This window comes from Girardinichthys multiradiatus, chromosome 21 (assembly GCF_021462225.1).
Source record: "Girardinichthys multiradiatus isolate DD_20200921_A chromosome 21, DD_fGirMul_XY1, whole genome shotgun sequence".
In the NCBI taxonomy this organism is placed as follows: domain Eukaryota; kingdom Metazoa; phylum Chordata; class Actinopteri; order Cyprinodontiformes; family Goodeidae; genus Girardinichthys; species Girardinichthys multiradiatus.
This window is the reverse complement of record NC_061813.1, coordinates 1086721-1093021: the sequence shown is the minus strand read 5'-3', so window position 1 is coordinate 1093021 and position 6301 is coordinate 1086721. Positions and strand designations below refer to the sequence as shown.

The window sequence follows — 6301 nt, the reverse complement described above, 5'->3', positions numbered from 1 at the left end:
ACCCTTTAAGAAAGAGTTACAATGTGCACTGATGTACAGTATGTTTTAGCTGAAGGCCTTTTATGATTTTAAATCTACTAAATCATTTCGTCTAAAGTGACCTACTAAAGCAGAACACACAGGTAATGGATATGGTTTTCATTTTTGTTTTCTACCACACATTGATATGATTAGCCGAAGACCAAACCAAGAGCAAGAGCAACCCTTACACAGCTGTAGAGAAAATGTTAGGCAGTGGTATTTCAGGCGCATAGCACAGCTCTATGACAGACCCAGAGAAGATAAAGACACAGTGAGAGGCGGAGGGGGGAGATCCTCCCAGCCAATCTGACTCGCTCTCAGCCTACACAATCTCCCAAAACAACCTCAGCCTCAGTAATGCTGAGTACGCCGTGAGAGTGAGCTCTCCCTCTCAGAAACACTCTGCTGTTGGAGGACAGACAAGGCAAAAACCTGTGAGTACACCTATGAATCCTTTTAGCTAATGTTGTCTGCCTTTATGCTGGTAATGTGAACAATGGAGAATTTCACAGAAACATATTGTATGAGGCAGTAGACCAAACTAATGCTGCATTGTTAGATACCCTCTGCGTAGGCTGAACACTCTGCAGTTATCAGGAGACAAGTTGTTCATTTGGAGATAAAATGAAGACCAAGGGTCTTTTGATCCCTAATCTTTTAATTCCATTAAGCTGTCAGCTGTTTGGAGCATCCCAGTGGGGGTCCGGTTTTAACTAACAAGCATTTGTATTCACATTTGGGCAGCTACATGAAATCACTGCATGGAACCATGTCATCTTTTCAGAAACTTTATCTGAGGCACAAGGAAATTAGCATGCTGACCAAACACTGACAGGAACCATCATGCATGTGGGTATGATTAATGCTATGTGTAAAGCAAGACTGTTGCACTCCCACACAGTAGTTCCTGGCTGCCTTTAGAGAGCCAACCAACCACTACCCTTTCTTCCTTCCTCTCTTAATACAGTCAGATAACCACTTCAGCACAGGCAGCAGAGCTGAGGAGAGAAGCAAAAAGGGCATTTTCTCTGCTTTCATCAATCTCAGTGATATTCTACATACATATATTTGTGTAACATAAAGAAGTTCTAATGATGTATCCTTCCTTTTCCTGCTTATACACAGAAGGTGTTTTGGAAAATGTGCTTTCTCTTTCTAAGCATCCCATAAGTGCATGTTGCCAAGCAATGAATATGTAGGTTGCTTTAGACTGTGGAGCTTTAAATAGGGATGTTTGAGTCTTTTCTAAAAAGGCTAGACAACAGTCAGCCCTCTTCTCTTAGAATGGTTTTAATAATTTTAAACCTCCAGCAGGAGATATGCAGCAGCTTCCCCGCGACCCACTATGGAATAAGTGGTAGAAAATGACTGACTGACTGACTAATTTAAAACCTACTGGTTATTTAACTGACATCATGGTTCACTAGCTGGTAAATGTCCCAAGTTTAGAACACCTTTATTTAGGTAACTTTAGACTAATCAATTTATTTCCTGAAAAAAATTGTTGTGAACAATTGCTGTCGTTTACTAAAAACAGAAATGTTTTAGAAGCTTGGGGTGTGGTTTGGGTGCACTTGTAAATGTAAAATGTTTAAAAATGAGTAATGACCTTTTGACAATTAAGCTTAGTTCTTCTTCATCACATCACCTCCATGCATCATCTCAATCAGGCATATCTGGTTCTACTCAGTAAGCTTTAGGAGTCTTGTGTTTTTTGATGTCTCTGTTTAGAAACAACCAACTAAATTTGGTTCAGTTTATTTATGTAGCACCAATTCATGAACAAATGTCATCACAAGTCATTTTACATGACAAACAGATCAGATTTAAATTCAGAAAGACATAATGAAGTCGATCCAATACATTCTATTCACTTAGCAGACTTTTGTTGAACTTAATACGAGGCAGAGAAAAAAATCCAATCATTTGAATCAGGTGTGTTGAAAAGAGACTCACCTAAAAGTGATATTCTGTGACATTTTTATCAGTAATAGTTCCCTTACCTGGAAGATGTTGCATTAAAGTAAATCCTGGTGGAAGCTAACAGCTAATCAGCTGTTTAAAACAACTCAAACCCAAAAGGTTCCTCTCAGTGACATAAAACACTTAGTTGTCAGTTGTTAATAGTCTAAAATATCTCAGCAGGCCTCTGTTAGGCTTGATGCTGTTTTGTTCAGCTGAACGACATTTGTGTTTCAGTGCATAGTTACCACTTATAAACTTTCCAATTTATCAGTCAGCCTCATCAGCTAATTCTTCAGATCAGGTGATTGTGAGGTTAAAAAAACCATCAAACTTGGAAAACACAGGAACATATTGTCTTCAATGCTGCTTCATAGCAGTCAGAATCTGAAGGTTTACTCAAATATTGGCGGATTTCTGCAGACTAACAAATCAGAACAGATCTGGTAGATTGGTACAGCCTTTAGATCCGGAGGCTCAACCAAGGTAACTTCACATGGGAACACTGATGTTGATCAGTTTACCAAAACAGTACCAAACATAATTTATTTTCTTCTTTTTTGTTCTTATTCGGGAATGGGCTGGAAATAACATGTGTTGTTAGAATAAGTTTAATAAAAACCTTTCTTCTCATGGCTCATTGTTACTGTCAGTGCTCTGAGATAACACTGTAAATTAGGATTTTACAATGCATCTGGAACATGTATGGAAAAACTTGCCTCTAAAATGTTTTCTGGTGATACTGGCACAGTGGCTCTCAAAAGTATACACACCCCTGTTAAAATGCCATGTATTTGTGATATAAAAATCTGAAACTTAAAAAAAACCTTTTTCAAACATGTAAAATAAAAAGCTAACCTAATTGCAAAATATGCCTTGTGTTAACCTGTTAAGCCCTAAGGGCGTCATCAGTACTTTCCGCCTGAAATTTCATAACTGAAATAAATCCAGAATAGCTCTGCAGTTATAAAGTTTAAATGCAAACCTTTGGTACATGTATAAAGATAAGACATAAAATAATATTTTTTCCAGTGGAACCATTAACACAACTGTTACTCTGTCATTTTGAACCTCACAAAATGTTTTCACTAAATGAACATTGCAAAACACCATGAAAATCCTTTTGGAAACTTAGGAGAAGCCTCAGGTTGTATTCATCAACATCTTAAGTATAACAGCAGCAAATGTGGACTGAATCAGTTAAAGCATATTTATTCCACAAATATTTTAGTGGGCAATAAATATGCTGGGATTTTGGCACAATTTAGGCAAATGTGCTAAAACTGTGCTGAATGTGTTCACCTCATAACATGAATCTGGTCAAATAAAAGTGCTGATTTCCATTGTTATGGGAAGAAACTTGTGCCATCAGAAACTGAGTTTGAATTGCTCAGACTGAATCTGTATTTGCATAATTTGAAATTAAATGCATTGGTTTGAAAATGAATTTCACTAAACTGAAACTGAATTTATTGGTTTGAAACTGAATTTGGTCACGTTTTAAATGGCTTTGCTTTGTATTGAAAATAAGGTTTGATTACTTTCACTTTCAGTTGTATAATTGAATTCCAGTTCCAAAATTCAGTTTTTGTGTCACACATCCGGGTCCTTGAAGCCACAGATTAATCAAACACAGATTCACTGATGTCATTCACTATTGCTGAGTCCAAATTCAGGGGCTGCATCCTTTGATGGTTGCAGTTGTAGGTCGATTAGGTCATGGTGAAGCGACGAAGACTATCCAACTTCGAAGGTTCCTTCAAATGCGTCCTTCTTTCGGCAGGTTTGAAGGATGGGTCCGGTGTATCCTCCGTGGCCCACCCTATCCCATTCATTGCTGGCAAAATTAATTGTTCAAAGGGAAGTAGAAAAGGCCAGAGGAGGGAGAAAAGCTTCTGTAAAAAAAAATTAATTAACATTTAATGTTTTTAGACGAGAATGTAGATGTGTAAACCTGAAATATCTAATCAGTTTATCAAGTCATCGCTTAATTGCACAAGTGCGCCAACGTGTTTGGAGATGTCCAAACACGTAAAAAAATAAAGAGAATAGAATGATGGATAAGAAAATGAAAGGAAAGTTGGACATAAAACTTAACTAATAATGTTTAGATGGCCCAGTCAAAGGCCGCTCTAAACAAATACGTTTTTAATCCGGATTTAAACAATTTATGGTTGCAGCACTTTTACAGTTTTCTGGCAGTTTATTCCAGATTAGTGGAGCATAAGAACTAAAAGCTGCTTCTCCATGTTTGGTTCTGGTTCTGGTTCTGGGTGGTTGATACACTGACAACAAGTCTGTAATGTATTTTGGTGCTAAGCCATTCAGTGATTTATAGACTAACAGAAGTATTTTAAAGTCTATTCTCTGAGCTACAGGGAGCCAGTGTAGGGACTTTAGAACCGGTGTGATGTGTTCCACTTTCTTAGTTCTAGTGAGGACGCAGGCAGCAGCGTTCTGGATCAACTGCAGCTGTCTGATCCACTTTTTAGGCAGACCTGTGAAGACACCGTTGCAGTAATCAATTCTACTAAAGATGAACACATGAATTAGTTTTTCAAGGTCCTGCTGAGACATTAGTCCTTTAATCCTGGAGATGTTCTTTAGGTGATAGAAGGCCGACCTAGTTACTACCTTTATGTTCCTCTGAAGGTTCAGGTCTGAGTCCATCACTACACCCAGGTTTCCAGCCTGACTGGTGGTTTCTAGCTGTATTAACTGAAGCTGTGTGCTAACTTTTAAACGCTCTTCCTTTGGTCCAAAGATTATTACTTCAGTTTTGTTTTGATTCAGCTGAAGAAAATTTAGGCCCATCCATGCATTGATTTCTTCTAAGCATTTACCCAGCGCTTGAATGGGTTCATGGTCACCTGGTGACATCGTAACGTATAGCTGTGTGTCGTCTGCATAGTTATGATAATTTACGTTGTTGTTTATTAAAATCTGAGTTAGGGGGAGCATGTAGATATTGAATAGGAGGGGCCCTAAGATGGATCTTTGGGGAACGCCACATGTGATTTTTGTGCTCTCTGATGTAAAGTTACCTACTGACACAAAAAAGTCCCTGTCCTTCAAGTAGGATTTAAACCAGTTGAGTGCTGTACCAGAAAGGCCGACCCAGTTTTCCAGGCACTCTAATAAAATGGAGTGATCAACAGTGTCAAATGCTGCACTAAGGTCCAATAATACCAGCACCGTGGTTCTTCCACAGTCTGCATTTATACAGATGTCATTGAACACCTTGACAAGAGCAGTCTCTGTACTGTGGTGAGCAGGAAGCCTGACTGGAAGACATCGAAGCGGTTGGTCGTTGTTAGGAAGTTGTTTAACTGTTGAAACACAGATTTTTCAATAATCTTACTGATGAAGAGGAGGTTTGATATAGGCCTGTAGTTCTGTAGTAGCAGCTTGTCCAAGTTGCTCTTTTTCAATAGAGGTTTGATAATTGCTGTTTTTAGGGCCTGGAGGAAAACACCTGACAAAAGGGACGTGTTTATTATTTGAGTTAAATCAGATGTTATTACAGGCAAAGCTTTCTTAAGGAAAGCTGTGGGTAAAAGATCGAGACAGCAGGAAGAAGAGCTTAGTTGGTGTATGATTTCCTCCAAGATTTTGTAGTTTATTTTGTGAAATTGGGAAATTGTGTCAAAATCAGTTCTAGTTGGAGACAACATTGGTCCTGGAGTTGATGTGGATGTGCTGACTGCCTCTCTGATCTTATGGGTTTTTTCAGTGAAGAAGTTAACACATTCATTGCAGGTCCTTGTAGAGTGGAGTTCAGATGCTACAGTTACAGGAGGGTTTGTTAACCTGTCGACCGTGGCAAATAATGCACGAGCATTGTTAATGTTTTTACTGATGATCTCAGAAAAGAAAGATTCTCTTGCATTTTTCAGTTGTAGGTTATATCTGTATAGTCTCTCTTTATAGATAATATAGTGAACCTGGAGTCCAGTCTTTCTCCACCTGCGTTCAGCTTTTCGACACTCCTTTTTTTCACTTCTGACTGGTGGAGCACTTCTCCAAGGAGACATTTTCTTCCCAGAAACGACTTTCACTTTAATTGGAGCAATTGAATCAATGATGTCTGAGATTTTAGAATGAAAGTTATCTACTAGCTCATCTACAGTGTTACAGGGCAAAGTGGAGGTAGAAGAGTAAATCTGGTTAAAGGTTTCAGCAACACCGTCCTTAAAGATGTGTTTTCTTATCATGTCTCTTTGGCAAACTGAGTCATTGCAGATGATGCTTTCAAAAATAATAGAAAAGTGGTCAGATAGAACAACATCAGTTACAGACACCTTGGAAATGTTTAGAC

At 38.5% G+C, this 6301-nt stretch overlaps 1 protein-coding gene across 1 annotated transcript in view; it reads left to right on the top strand.

Annotated features, from left to right (window-relative positions):
• The first annotated feature begins 370 nt into the window (after positions 1 to 370).
• LOC124858004 (histone acetyltransferase KAT6A-like) overlaps positions 371 to 6301 on the top strand; it is an 88587-nt gene continuing 82656 nt past the window's right edge. Inside the window, exon 1 of the mRNA XM_047349682.1 lies at positions 371 to 455. The gene's annotated coding sequence lies outside the window, so the exon portion shown is untranslated. The remainder of the gene's footprint in view (positions 456 to 6301) is intronic.